General features: G+C 31.7%; 1 long non-coding RNA gene across 1 annotated transcript; it reads left to right on the top strand.

Annotated features, from left to right (window-relative positions):
* Positions 1-4,592: 4,592 nt before the first annotated feature.
* LOC132720374 (uncharacterized) lies at positions 4,593-13,852 on the top strand. The gene is made up of 3 exons (XR_009624334.1): positions 4,593-4,761; positions 6,063-6,112; positions 13,279-13,852. It is a non-coding gene; the product is annotated as an uncharacterized LOC132720374 (long non-coding RNA).
* Positions 13,853-15,896: the final 2,044 nt, after the last annotated feature.

The raw sequence follows: 15,896 nt of genomic DNA, 5'->3' as shown, positions 1-15,896 counted from the left end.
CAGTGAAGATCGAAGCCCTTATTTGCAAAGATTCAATACTTTAATTTTTGTAACTTTCAATTGGGAATTTTTTATGTGGATTTGGAAAATAATATACTATTTTCAATTGGGAATGTGACCCAATAACGGCTATAAAATAAGCCAAAAAAATCCCTGCTTGAGTTAACAAAGCTGCATTGTATTTAAAGGATTTTGTTGTGATATGATTTTATAACAGTGGGTGGTCAGTCAGGAAAACTTTATAATCAGTTCCAGAATAAGGGCAACTGGTCAAGATACTATTGATTGATTATACTCTAAAATCACTCATTTTATTCAATGACATAAACTCCCAACTTTTCTAGGAAACACATTTAGACCTGTGACAGTATGCTCATTTTTTAATGTCGAAGTTGAGCTGATATTCAATGTTCAATCTCTAAATGATCAATTAATGAAACATTGGATTGACCAATAATTTATAATGACAAACAAAATGATTAGGGTGAAATTAAAATTGCTTAACATAAAAAAAGACTGCCCAACTTTTATGTGACATCCGTGCTGTTCTACAGAAATTAGAAACTTCGAGTTTGACGGGAGCAATAGCGACCGTGGAATGTTTCTAATTTCTGTAGAACAGCTACGGATGAATACTAACATATTTAGTGTCAACCTCATTAATGATTATGATAATATCAAAATGATCAATTGAAAACATTGGGACAAAATGTAAAGTTATTATGACTTTTTTCACGTTACAGCACTCAACATTAACATTTATAAGGATTAGCATAATATCACTTTAAATGTAATTTTAAGGCATAACAATAATAATGTCCTGTACTTGCTAAGGTATTCTGGTGGAACACTATTTCTTTAATAATTAAATGCCCACGCTGTTATAATAACTACCACATTTTTTCATTCATTCTGACTATTCTGCAGTCTGTACGGAATTGCTTATTCAAGAGTTATAAATTACATTCAATAAGTTTTTTCCAAAGCTATGAGATTTGCAACAATAATGTTACACATGTATATAATGATCCCAGTAACACAGTCATGTGCATACCAAATTAGACACCAAATAAAAATTGTAAATTTTCAAATTTTTCTGGTACACACATAGTGTTGTCCCGATTGTCTCTGAAAATCGATAACTAATCGGACCACCCCAAAATCGGCAACAATCGATAGTCCTTTTTAAAAATCGATTATTTTAATGTTCTACCATCGCTGAATGGCATAACTTTTTACACGCGGTCAAATAGAAGTTTCCTGATTCCAGACGATCCTATTTAAGTCTTTTTTGTTTGCCTTATTAAAAAAGACATACAGAAAAACATGGCTAGTGAATAAGTAATTAATTGATTGATTAATTAATTGACATCTTCCACTTTTTAATCAGCAAGTTTCATAGTTAACACCCTGAATCGGTTCTTCCCATATTTGTGCACATTTACAAATGAAATTAATAAAATTTATCTAATTTTCAAAACCTATTTAACATGGTTGATATTACTTTACAAAAATTATAGTGTGTAATAACATAATATTATAAACTTACATAATGAAGATATTATCCACTGTAGTTAAATAAGTGATCCCGTTGACTAGTACTAATATTGACTGCCATAAAGTTGTATTTTACAAAATTGACTGTCACAAAGTTGTATTAGGTATTTGTGTTGTTTGTTTTGAATTCAAAGAATAAATCTTACTTTAATCTTGCAGACAAGAGTTAATTTATTCTCAAAATGTGGTCACTACTGTATAAAAAATACATACAAGTATTGGTACCTTAAAAGGAAAATAGTTGGCAAACCGCTAGCGCAGCTTAATAGTACTGTACATCAGCACCTGTTGTAGAGTCCTTGATACAAATTAGCATGTGTAATAGATATAATACTTCACTTTGCGAAACCCGCACAACATGCTAGTATGTTTAACATCTCCTCTATATTGTTGCTCTCGACAAGGTTTTTTCGCTATATCTACAAGCATTGATGCTCACACCCTAGCTAGCTCTAATATAAACTTACAATACCGTCCGCTGTAAACTTTAACAAACATGGTGTGCGAAAGTACGAAAAGCATATTTTGGTGTGAGAGCTGGCATGTAAGTCTGTGTCAGGTGATAAAATCTTACTATCCTCAACCACAACCTCTCACTGCCCTAAGTGATATGAGTGTCATAAGTAAAGTTATAACTTATAACAGTTAAAACAGTCAAATTCAAATTGTGATTTTCCATCTTAATGCATGCAGGCTTGCGATATAAATTAAAATATTGACAAATTAATCACCTGTCAGCGTAACATACTAGGTAAGGTTGCCAGTTAATGTTCTAGTTAAATATCAATGCAAGACTGGTCCGAATTGTACTCTTTTTTTTTTTTTTTTTTTCTCGCGAAAAATAGTTTCTGTAAATAAACATGTTATTTTTTTCTTCACCTAAAGAAATTTTAGTGTTGTGTTAATTTCAAAAGACTATTAAAGGGACTCCACTGAGGTTTTTTTTGACATGACGGAACTGGAAATATTTTTTTGAGATTATTACTCCATTTGATGCAGATCTATACTAATTACTTACATGTGCAAAAATTTCAGATTCTTAGCTTGCTCCATTTTTCCAGAATAATTATTATAATAGTGAAAAATGACCCAAAATTGAAAAGCGTTTAAACGCTTTACACATAAATCGGACTGAGAATGTCACAAACATATGATTTTTAATGTATTTCTTTAAAAATTTTGGTTATATTTTATAAATATTGATGTTTTAAGTGCTCATGTATATGACTGTGAAAAAATTAAAATTTCATGTTTACGCTTATAAACCTCAGTGGAGTTCCTTTAATGATTTGTGTTGTGTTAATTTCTATAAACTTCTCATTTCACTTTATTTTCAAAGTAATATCTGGAAAGTTGGTACAACCTAAAAATTATACTGAATACTAAACGGAATGAATAAATGTACACAAATTGTTTCACCTGGCACAAAATACTTGTGCACTGCACAAGTACTTTGACTCACTGCATACTCACACAGGATAAAAATAATTTTCTGGTATATTTAAATTATTAGATACTATTACAAATTACTTTTATTTTCCAATTCTAAGTTAGACAACTTGTGAGATGTTGGTTTAATTGCATCCTAATGATTTTACAAAATTTGCCATTAAGACATTTAAAATTCTATTTTTAGCTTGACTATTCGAAGAATATGAGAGCTATTGTAGTCGCCCCGGCGTCAGCGTCTATGTTGGTTAAAGTTTTTTGTAAATTCAAATATCTCAATTATTGCTTTAGATATTCAGTTGAAACTTACAATACTTATTTATAGTAACAATGTACATCAGATTGACAAGTTGGATAACTCTGCCTACAATATTGACAAAATTATGCCCCTTTTTTAACTTAGAAGTTTTGGTTAAAGTTAAAGTTCAAATATCTTTTTGCTTGAGATATCATTGAAACTACATCTTATTTAGTAACAATGTATCAGATTGACAAGTTCTATTGAATTCTGACCCTTTTAAGAAATTTGAAAGTTTTTGTAAAGTCAATATCTCAATATTGCTTGAGATATTCATTTGAAACTTACAATACTTATTTATAGTAAACATCAGATTGACAAGTTCATAACAGATTGACAAGTTGGAAATATTACTCTGTCGACCAATACAATATTTACAGGCAATTCTGACCCTTTTTCCTCCCTATAAGAAACGATTTTGGTTATTTTTCAAAGTTTTTTGTCAAAGTCAAATTTTACTCAATTATTGCTTGAGATATTTTCATTTGAAATTTACAATACTTATTTATAGTAACAATGTACATCAGATTGACGAAGTTAGATATGGAACTCTGTCTATAATATTTTCAGAATTATACCCCTTTATAACTTAGAAATTTTGGCTAAAGTTTTTTTTGTAAAGTCAAATATCTCAATTATTGCTTGAGATATTCATTTGAAATTTACAATCCTTTTTATATTAACCATGTACATCAGTTTGCAAAATTGCATAACTCTGCCTGCAATATTTACAGAATTATTTGCCCCTTTGAAACTTAGAAATTTTGGTTAAAGGTTAAAGGTCTTCAAAGATATTTACTTGAAACTTTACACATGTGCTTAGGGTCATAATTGGAGAGTCATAATTGTATGTCACTGACCAAGTTCCATAACTCTACTCGCATTTAGGCTGATTCATCTTCCCTTCTACTTAGTCTCTTGGTTAATGTTTACATGCAAGTTTTACATATCTCAATAACTATTAAAGATATTTATTTAAAACTTCACATATATGCATTTAGAATCATAATTGTAGGTCACTGACCAAGATCCATAATTCTATCTTGCATTTAGGCTGATTTTTCTCCCCATTTTCAATGTCAATTTTATGTATTCATAGGTAATTAGCATTATTATACTTAATAAAACACCCTTGTGACAACTTTTTGAATAGTCGAGCCAATACTGTCCTCCGACAGTTCTTGTTTATCATGCTATATTTTCTTCTACAGAACCTGTTATACCTATTCAGACAAAGATTGTAAACATTTGTGTACACAAAAAAATGCAACGTCATTCTCACATTCTCATAGCAGCACAGTACTTAAATTATGGTCATGTTTTTTTTTTTCGTGAATGAATAATTTTATATTTTTGCAGGTGAAGCTACAATATTTGTCTTGAACTTGACTTTACTAGCTGGGCTTATAAAGACAAGATATCCAGAAGTGATTTCATAGAGAACTGGAAATCAATAAGTAAGTTTTTTTTATCCAAGTCTTTAAATTTTATTTTGGTAAACAATAATGGAACCTTTCTGAATTATTGGAATACATGTACATTATTGTTTTGAAATTAGAACAGTCCATTAAAAATTAATTATACTTTTCCTTTTAATCTTCATTTTTAGCTCTACTTTAAAAAAAAAAAAAAAGGTAAGTAGAGGTATAGTAACAGTCATGTCGGGTTGCCATTGTCGTTCGCAAATTTACTTGATCATAAATTTTTAAGTTCTTGGTGCATTAATTAAATGTCTTAATACCTGGCCACAACAACCCTTGGGACAAGACCTTCAAGTATACCAGACTTACCTTGACCTTCAATCATAAGTGCACAGTTTAAGATGTAAAATTGAACTTCAATATCAGCTGGCATAGATCAATTTCTTGGCCTTTGATGTACAGCTATGAAATTTGGACCACAAGCACAGTTTTAGATGTAAAATATCAGCCATCCTTTTTTTTACATAGTTGCCTACTTTCTTGTCCTTTAATGTACAGCTATGAAATTTGGACCATGTGCACAGTTTAATATGTAAAATTGAACTTTGTTATCAGCTGTCCTATATTTTGACCTAGTCATCTATCTTCTTGTCCTTTGATGACTACAGCTAAGAGATTTGGACCCTGTCAGTGTGCAGTTTCAGATATATTATTGAATTTCAGTTTTTGTCAAATATCAGATTTCCTAGATTTTGAACAATTGGCATACTTTGGCTTTTTTTTTACTTTTTTCTAAAATTTCTGTTTTAACATTTCTTTAAAACTTTAAATTTTAATTTGTTTGCATTTGGACAAAACAACACATGTTACCAAACATACATGTTCAATGATTTAGATATGATCTGTAGATGACATTGACAGTTGTTTAATTTATAATAAGGGGCAATAAAACATGAAAGCCATTTTTGTTCCCTAAAATGGTGACAGAATATTTGTCTTTTTTTTCTCAAAAACTATCAAAAGTTAATCTGACAAACATTAAATATTTCTTGACTATCAAGGAAAGGTTAGTTTCTAGAATTAGGCCTGCTTAGAACTCCTGTGTTGCTTCTAACTATCTAGAACTTGTGAAAAGTGGAGCTTGGTCTCTGACAGAATTTGATTAAATAAACATCTAAACTAATTTATTCAGTATATCTGAAACCACTCTAGGTATTAAGTTGGTAAGGTACAAGAAAGGCGTATCTATACGTCGGGAGATAATGCACAAAAAAGGCATAGCTGTCTGTGAGTCGGTTAAGTTGAATAACTTTAAAATATATTCTTTTTGTTTGCAGTACCTAGAAGCATGTGAAGTGGAGATGAAGTGATGCTGAGAACTTTCAAGGTATATTTTGCTATTTTTGAGTAAACCTGTGACATAAAGTGTAACTCCCTGCATTTTAGAATTCCTTTTTTGCTCGACTATATGAAGTATATGGAGAGGTGTCCTACTCACCCCGGCGTCTGTGTCAAGATTTCAGATTAAAGTTTTGGTGCAGTAAAATATTTTGGACTAACTTTTTATTGTGCCCCCACCATAGGTGGGTGGGGGCATTTAGATTTACCCTTGTCCGTCTATCCGCACTCACAGGACAGTAATTATGTGGCTAGAGGGACAATAGGTAACTGTTCTTTCTCTTTGATGTCATTCATTTCCGTAATGCTTTTATGTGGCTATTTTCTTTTGTGTGGCTAAAAAGAACAATAGAGAGAACAATAAAGTAGCCACATTATTACTCTCCTGTTAGAACGTCCATCCATCTGTCCATTCTCTTTTTGTGTCACACGTAACTCAAAAAGTAATTGATCTAGAGTCATGAAACCTTACAGGAATGTTGATCAGCATGTGAAGTTGTGCACCTGGGTATTTTCATGTGAATATATTATTCAGTATCTTCAGAGTTATTGCCCTTGACTTAGTAAAAATGTGCAAGTTTCAACAGTTACTTGTGTCGCAAGTAACTCAAATAATATTTTACCTAGAGGCATGAAACCTTACTGGAATGTTTATTAGCATGTGTAGTTGTTCACCTGGGTATTTTTGTGTGGATATATTTAGTATTTTTAGAGTTATTGCCCTTGACTTAGTAAAAATATCCAATTTTCAACTTGTGTCGCACATTGCTAAAAAGTATTTGACCTAGAGTCATGAAACCTTACAAGAATGTTGATCAGCATGTGTAGTTGTGCATCTGGGTATTTTTGTGTGGATATTTTTAGTAATTTTATTGTTATTGCCCTTGACTTAGTAACAATTTACACTATTCAATTTGTGTTGCACGTAAATCAAAATTTATTTGACCTGTAGGCCTGAAAGTTTACAAGAATGTTGGTCAGCATGTGTACCTTGGTGTTTTTTTGTGGATTTATTCAGTATTTGTAGTATTTGCCCTTTACTTAATAAAAGATTTTTAGTTTTCAACTTGGGCACATGTAGCCAAAAAAAAATTTGACCTAGAGACATAAGATTGACAAATCGGTGGAGTGTGCGGGCACCCGTGTCCTATGGACATATTTCTAGTTTCTTCAGGTATCAACTTCAAACTTCAAATATATGTTCCTTATCATCAACCACATGTCATGTGACAAGGTTCATAACTCTAGCACCAATATTTTCAGATTTATCTCCCCTTGAACTTAAAAAAATATTATGTTTTACTACAACTTTTTCATTTCTTAAGGTATCAACTTCAAACTTCAAATATATGTTCCTTATCAGTAAAATATTTTTGACTGTTACTTCTTTATTATACCCCCAAAAACGAAGTTTGGGGGGGTATATAGGAGTCACCCGGTGGTCGGTCGGTTGGTCGGTCGGTCGGTCCGTTGCATTTTCCTTGTCCGGAGCATAACTTGAAGACTAATGGTTGGAATTCAATATAACTTCATACAATGGTCAAGCACATTGAGAGGAAGTGCAGTGCACAAGAACCATAACTCCATCTTGACTAATTACAGAGTTATTGCCCTTTGTTACTTTTCCTTGTCCGGAGCATAACTTGAAAACTACTGGTTGAAACTCGAAACAACTTCATACAATTGTCAAGCACAATCAGGGGAAGTGCAGTGCACAAGAACCATAACTCTATCTAAGGTAATTACAGAGTTATTGCCCTTTGTTATTTTTCCATTGCTTTCTTTTGTCCGGACTTTAACTTGAAGACTAATTGTTGGAATTCAATATAACTTCATACAATGGTCAAACACATTGAGAGGAAGTGCAGTGCATAAGAACCATAACTCTATTTTGACTAATTACAGAGTTACTGCCCTTTGTTACATTTCCTTGTCCAGAGCATAACTTGATAACTACTGGTTGGAATTCAAAACAACTTCATACAATGGCCAAGCACAATAAGGGGAAGTGCCATGCACAAGAACCATAACTCCATTTTGACTAATTACAGAGTTATTGCCCTTTGTTTCTTTTCCTTGTCAGGAGCATAACTTGAAAACTACTGGTTGAAACTCGAAACAACTTCATACAATTGTCAAGCACAATAAGGGGAATTGCAGTGCACAAGAACCATAACTCTATCTAAAGTAACTACAGAGTTATTGCCCTTTGTTATTTTTCCATTGCTTTCTTTTGTCCGGACTATAACTTGAAGACTTAAAAAGTTTGAATTCAATATAACTTCATACAATGGTCAAGCACATTGAAAGGAAGTGCAGTGCACAAGAACCATAACTCCATCTTGACTAATTACAGAGTTATTGCCCTTTGTTACATTTCCTTGTCCAGAGCATAACTTGAAAACTATTGTTTGTAATTCAATACAACTTCATACAGTTGTCAAGGACATTAAAATGAAGTGCATTGCACAAGAACCATAACTCCATTTTGACAAAATACAGAGTTACTGCCCTTTGATACTTTTCCTTGTCCGGAGCATAACTTAAAATGTACTGGTTGGAATTCAAAACAACTTCATACAATGGTCAAGCACAATAAGAGGAAGTGCAGTGCATAAGAACTATAACTCCATCTTCAGTATTTATAGAGTTATTGCCCTTTGTTTCTTTTCCTTGTCTTTCTGGACTTATTACAGAGTAATTCAATAAAACTTCATCAATGGCCAACCACATTGAAAGGAAATGCAACATACAAGTACCACAACTACCTTTAATTGCCCACAACCATAACTCTATATTTCAATTCTTTTATAAGGTATTCTGTTACTAGTAACATCCTCTTTTCCGAAGTAGTCTTGTGGGGGTATTAATCACATTTAGTGATAGTTCTAGTTTCATAAGTGATCAACTTCATACTTCAAATGCATGTTCCTTATCCTCAACCACAGCTTATGTGACAAGGTTCATAACTCTAGCACCAATATTGCAAGAATCATCTCCCCATTAACTTAGTTTTTTTTCTTGAAAAATGTTATTTTTTACCATAACTTCTTTAGTTTTATAGATATCTACCTCAAACTTCAAAAACATATTCCTTATCATCAACCAAATCTTATGTGACAAGGTTATAACTCTTTAAGCAATATTTTCAGATTTATCTCCCTTTGAACTTAGAATTTCTTTTAAGAAATATCATAACTTCTTGCCTTTTTAGCTCACCTGTCACGACATCTCATAAATCACTGAGCCAATTTCGCCCAAACTTCACAGGAATGTTCCTTTGGTGGTCACCTTTAAAAATTAATAAGAACTAAATTCCATGCAGAACTCTGGTTGCAATGGCAATCAAAAGATTTAGATTTCTTCTTCTGAAAAACCCAAAGAGGTAGACCTTAGATATTTGGCACGATTCATCTTCTAGTGCGTGTCTACCAAGTGTGTTCAAATAAAAGCCCTGGGATCAAATTTGGCCCCACCCCAGGGGGTCATTGATTTTCCCTATATGTGTATAGTTAAAACTTAAAAAATCTTCTATAAAAAAAACCGAAAGAGCTAAACCTTATATGTTTAGCATGAAACATCTTCTAATGGGTGTCTACCAAGTTAGTTCAAATAAGAGGCCTTGGATTTAAATTGGCCCGCCCTGGGGGTCATTAATTTTCCTTATATATGTATAGCAAAAGCTTAAAAAATCTTCTTTTAAAAAAAATGAAGAGGTAGAGCTAGGGTATTAAGAATGAACCATCTTCTAGTGAGTGTCTACCAAGTTTGTTCAAATAAAAGCCCTCAGGGGTCAAAATTTTGCCTGCCCCAGGGGTTCATTGTTTTTCCCTACATGTGTATAGTAAAAACTTCTTTAATAAACCCAAGGAGCTAGAGCTAAGATATTGTAATATTGTAATGGGTGTCTACCAAGTTTGTTGAAATAAGGGCTCTGGGGTTACGGGTCATTGATTTTCCTAATATGTGTAAAAAATCTTATAAAAACCCCAAAGAGCTAGAGTTTAGATACTAAGCATGAAATATCTTCTAGTGAGTGTCTATACCAATTTTGTTCAAATAAAAGCCGTGTGGTACAAAATTATCCCTGCCCCGATGGGGGGGGGGGGTCATTGTTTTTCCCTATATGGGTATATTAAAAATTTAAAATTTCTTCTTTTAATAAACTCAAAGGGCTAGGGCTTAGATATTTAGCATGAAACATCTTCTATTGGGTGTCTTATTGTAACCAAGTTTGTTCAAATAAAATCCCTTGGGTTAAAATTTGCCTGGCCCGTGAGGCCTATATACAGGTGGGCGATTTCAGGGCTATCATTGCCCTCTTGTTAAGGTATCTTCTTCAAACTTCAAATATGTTTTTCTTATCACACATGTTGTGGCAAGGTCAATAACTCTAGTGTGACTATTTCAAGAATTATTTCCCCTTGAACTTGGAATTTATGTAAACAAATATAACTGCTTGTCATAAGAAGAAATAATTTTATATTATAATTGATTTTCCTATCATAGTTTTGTCTTCCTTACTGCATCCAGTATTTAATTAGTCGAGCTTCTCTGTCTCCTGTGACAGATCTTGTTGTTGTACATATTCAGTGTCAATTTTACCAATCTATTACTATAGCATAATAATATACATGTATAATTACTTATCATTATATAATAAAGATGTACATGTACCTGCACTGTTTGAAAATTTCATCTATTTTGACATCAAGCATACTTGACTCCTAGCATACTTGACTCCTGGCATCAGTGTTTGCTCAAAATTTCCTATATTTTTGTGTGAAAGGGTCGTAACTGAAACTTTATCAATAATCTTTTTTTGCATACAAATAGAATTACCTTACCAATCAAAGATAAATCAATAACTGAATGAATTTTAGCCCAATTCCAAAATCAAATTAGAACTTCGTAGGATGATAGATCTTATTAAGAAAAATTGCAGTGCACAAGAACCAGTACTTTGCACTTCTTTTATTTTGAGTTAGTGCACTTTGTTAACAATAATACTATATTTTTGTACAGGCCATTTCTCCTAAACAATAAAAGCTATTGACTTGAAACTTCATAGGATGATAGACATTATTAAGAAGAAGTACATTTCACTAGAACCAGAAGTCTGCACTTCTTATTTTTTTAGTTATTGCCCTTTGTTTATTATCATATTTTTTTGTCTGGGCCATTTCTCCTAAACAATAAAAGCTATTAACTTGAAACTTCACAGGATGATAGATCTCATTAAGGAGAAATGCAGTGCATAAGAAACGGTACTCATCACTGAAACAGTACTCATCACTTCTTTATTTTTGAGTTATTGCCCTTTGTTAATTTTCATTTGTTAAATACTTAATTTTTGTCCGGGCCATTTCTCATATATAACAAAAGCTATGGACTTGAAACTTCAGAGGATGATAAATCTCATTAAGAAAAATTGTAGTGCACAAGAACCAGTACACTGCACCTCTTTTATTTTCAGTTATTGCCCTTTGTTAACAATAATACTTAAGTTTTTTACAGGCCATTTCTCATAAATAAAACATAAAAAAATAAAGCTATTGACTTGAAACTTCATAGGATGATAGATCTCATTAAGAAGAAGTGCAGTGCAAAAGCACTGGTACTTACCACTTTATAATTTTTCAGTTAATGCCCTTAGTTAATTTTCATTCTTTATTTTTGTCTAAACCATTTCACAGACACTTGGGGTGTGGAGCTCAAAACGCCTTTAAAATCCAAATAAAAAGCATATTTGTCAATCCCAGCACATGTACTGATCATATATATATCAATAAGTCGTTATTATTATAGTCGTTGAAATATAAATTTTTTTCAAAACGGCTTATATTAAATTTTTTTGATATATATGATCAGTACATGTGCTGGGATTGACAAATATGTTTTTTATTTGGATGTTAAAGGCGTTTTGAGCTCCACACCCCAAGTGTCTGTGGACCATTTCTCATATATAATAAAAGGTATGGACTTGAAACTTCTGAGGATGATAGCTCTCATTAAGAAGAAGTGCAGTGCACAAAAACCGGTACTCATCACTTCCTATTGTTTAGTAATTGCCCTTTGTCAATTTTCATACTTTATTTTTGTCCTGGCCATTTCTCCTAATTAAGCTGTAAAAGTTATGGACTTGAAACTTCATAGGATGATAGATCTTATAGTAAAGAAGTAAAGTGCAAAAAAAACTGGTACTCTGCACTTCTTATTTTTTTAGTTATTGAGTTATTGCCCTTTATTGATTTTCAGGTTATTTCTCCTAAACTGTAAAAGCTTTGGACATGAAAATTTTGTAATTTCAAGGCCTTGAACTAAATTGCATCTTCACATTGAGTAGTTTAAGGGCCTTTAACTTAGAATGAAAAATAATCATGTATGCAAACAAAATTGAAACTATTAGAATGAAAATTAATGGTTTATGTAAACAAATTTGGAACTAGATATTAATATTATTATCAACATTACAATTTTGTCTGCATGCGTGAGCATCCATGGGGTGATGACACATTTCTAGTTTTATCTTTTTAAAATGCAATTTCAGAAATAGTATAATCAATTATCACTCTTATCTTTAAAAGTGACCTATATACCATGTACTTGTTTCATTGGAATAAGTCAGTACTTACCTATGCATTTATATTATTAGTTATAAAGATTTTTTTTGACAAGTTATATGGCCCTATATAAATGGTTATATTGCAAACAACAGTTTATATATGGCCATATAACCAGTGTCAGAAATATTTATAACAAATTTATGATACAGCAAGCATCTTTTTCAAGAGTAAAAAGATTTCGTCATAAATTTACAGCAGTCGTGTATATAAAATTGTATATATGTCACAATTGTCCAATGAAAAGCAATGTTACAACGTTCAGTATTATAAGTATATTTATTAACCAATGTCAGCAGGTTGGGGAAGACTGTTTTAAGAGACTGTCTTATGTGACCATTTTTCTTGATTCCCAGAGTCGATCACTTTAAACAGTCTTGACTGTACTGAGTAACAAACCTTTAGCACAAAGGCATCGATTTGCACTTACTCTTAAGAGTGTTAATATTGAATTTGATATTTATAATATACTTTGTCAAAGAAGCAATTATTATGTACATATCGTATATTTACTCACTGACTTACTTTGCAGGAAACTTCTCAGTGAAGTACGATGATGGCACACAAGAGTACCTTCTTCATGTTCTTCATGGGATAAAGCACAGGATCATTATAATCAGGAGTTACTCACAGGATCATTATAATCAGGAGTTACTAGTACTCAGTCAACATAGACTCAATTTTAGAAAAGAATTAAATGGATATTAATGTTAGCCTAAAAATATTTGACCTAGAGTCTTTAGTTTGTGTTGGGGCACCCATGTCCTTTGGATACTTTTCTAGTTACAATTTATTTAGACATTAGTGTAAATACAACAAAATTAATTATTTAATGCTGTTCATGTTTGAACTATGTTTTAATCTTACCTACATGTATAAAAATCAAACATTTTTAGCTCGACTATTTGATAAGAATAAGTATAGCTATTGTAGTCACCCGAGTGGCGGCGTAACCTCCTATGTTAAAGTTTTTGTAATACCACAAATATTTTCAAAGTCCGTTATTAAGATTTTTCTTGTTATAAATAAATGTTCCGCCGGCAGAACAGAATCACTTATGATTATCTCCTATGTTTAAATTGATGTTATCATATTTATGATCCGTCAGCAGAACAATTTCAAATCAATTTTATTAGCTCGACTATTCGAAGAATATGAGAGCTATTGTAGTCGCCCCAGCGTCCGCGTCGGCGTCAGCGTCCGCGTCGGCGTCTGCGTTGGTTAAAGTTTTTTGTAAAGTCAAATATCTCAATTATTACTTGAGATATTCAATTGAAACTTACAATACTTATTTATAGTAGCAAGCTACATCAGATTGACAAGTTGGATAACTCTGCCTACAATATTGACAGAATTATGCCCCTTTTTAACTTAGAAATTTTGGTTAAAGTTTTTTGTAAAGTCAAATATCTCAATTATTGCTTGAGATATTCATTTGAAACTTACAATACTTATTTATAGTAACAAGCTACATCAGATTGACAAGTTGGATAACTCTGCCTACAATATTGACAGAATTATGCCCCTTTTTAACTTAGAAATTTTGGTTAAAGTTTTTTGTAAAGTCAAATAATTATCTCAATTATTGCTTGAGATATTCAATTGAAATTTAAAATACTTTTTTTATAGTAACAATGTACATCAGTTTGCAAAATTCCATAACTCTGCTGCAATATTTGCAGAATTATTTGCCCCTTTTGAAACTTAGAAATTTTGGTTAAGGTTAAAGGTCTTCAAAATATATTTACTTGAAACTTTACACATGCACTTAGGGTCATATTTGTGAGGGTCATAATTGTATGTCACTGACCAAGTTCCATAACTCTATCTTGCATTAAGGCTGATTCATATCCCCTTTTCTACTTAGTCTCTTGGTTAATGTTTACATGCAAGTTTTACATATCTCAATAACTATTAAAGATATTTATTTAAAACTTCACATATGCATTAAGGGTCATAATTGTAGGTCACTGACAAAGATCCATATATTCTATCTTGCATTTAGGCTGATTTTTCTCCCCTTTTTCAACTTAGAAATTCATGGTAAAGTTTTGCTTGTAAGCTGTTATCTCAATAACTACTGAAGGGTTTGTGCCTTTTTTGGGACAATTTTATGCATTCATAATAATAAAGCAGTTATTTACTTGATAAAACATCTTAATAACAAGCCTTTGTACCTTTTCTGTCAAATTTATGTATTCATAGGTAATTAGTATTATTGTACTCAATAAAACACCCTCGTGACATTACCTTCCGAATAGTCAAGCCAATTCTGTATAATTAGACTCTCTCTAAGGCCTATAACATGAATTTATAAAAAAAAATTAGCCCTTTTGTGAACTTAAAAAATTTAACATTATCAAGGCTCTTTTACTATCAAGCACTTAGAATAGTCGAGCGTGCTGTCCTACCGACAGCTCTTGTTAAATGATATTCTTTCTGAATTATATTTTTAATTAAACCTAAAAAGGTTGTTAAGAATTTTCTTGTTATAAATAAATGTTCCGCCGACAGAACAGAATCACTTATGGTTATATCCTATGTTTAAATTGATGTTATCAAACTTATGTTCCGCCGGCAGAACAATTTCAAATCAATTTTATTAAATGATATTCTTTCTGAATTATATTTTTGATTAAACCTAAAAAGGTTATTAAGATTTTTCTTGTTATAAATAAATGTTCCGCCGGCAGAACAGAATCACTTATGGTTATTTCCTATGTTTAAATTGATGTTATCAAACTTATGTTCCGCCGGCAGAACAATTTCAAATCAATATTATTAATGATATTCTTTCTGAATTATATTTTTGATTAAACCTAAAAAGGTTATTAAGATTTTTCTTGTTATAAATAAATGTTCCGCCGGCAGAACAGAATCACTTATGAATTTATCCTATGTATAAATTGATGTTATCAAACTTATGTTCCGCCAGCAGAACAATTTCAAATCAATTTTATTAAATTATATTCTTTCTGAATTATATTTTTGATTAAACCTAAAAAGGTTATTAAGATTTTTCTTGTTATAAATAAATGTTCCGCCGGCAGAACAGAATCACTTATGGTTATATCCTATGTATAAATTGATGTTATCAAACTTATGTTCCGCCGGCAGAACAATTTCAAATCAATTTTATTAAATGATATT

This window comes from Ruditapes philippinarum, unplaced genomic scaffold (genome assembly GCF_026571515.1).
Source record: "Ruditapes philippinarum isolate M1 unplaced genomic scaffold, ASM2657151v2 ctg11965_1_1_1_1, whole genome shotgun sequence".
In the NCBI taxonomy this organism is placed as follows: domain Eukaryota; kingdom Metazoa; phylum Mollusca; class Bivalvia; order Venerida; family Veneridae; genus Ruditapes; species Ruditapes philippinarum.
Note: the sequence above shows the minus strand (reverse complement) of the source record. Positions and strands in the feature narration are given on the sequence as shown.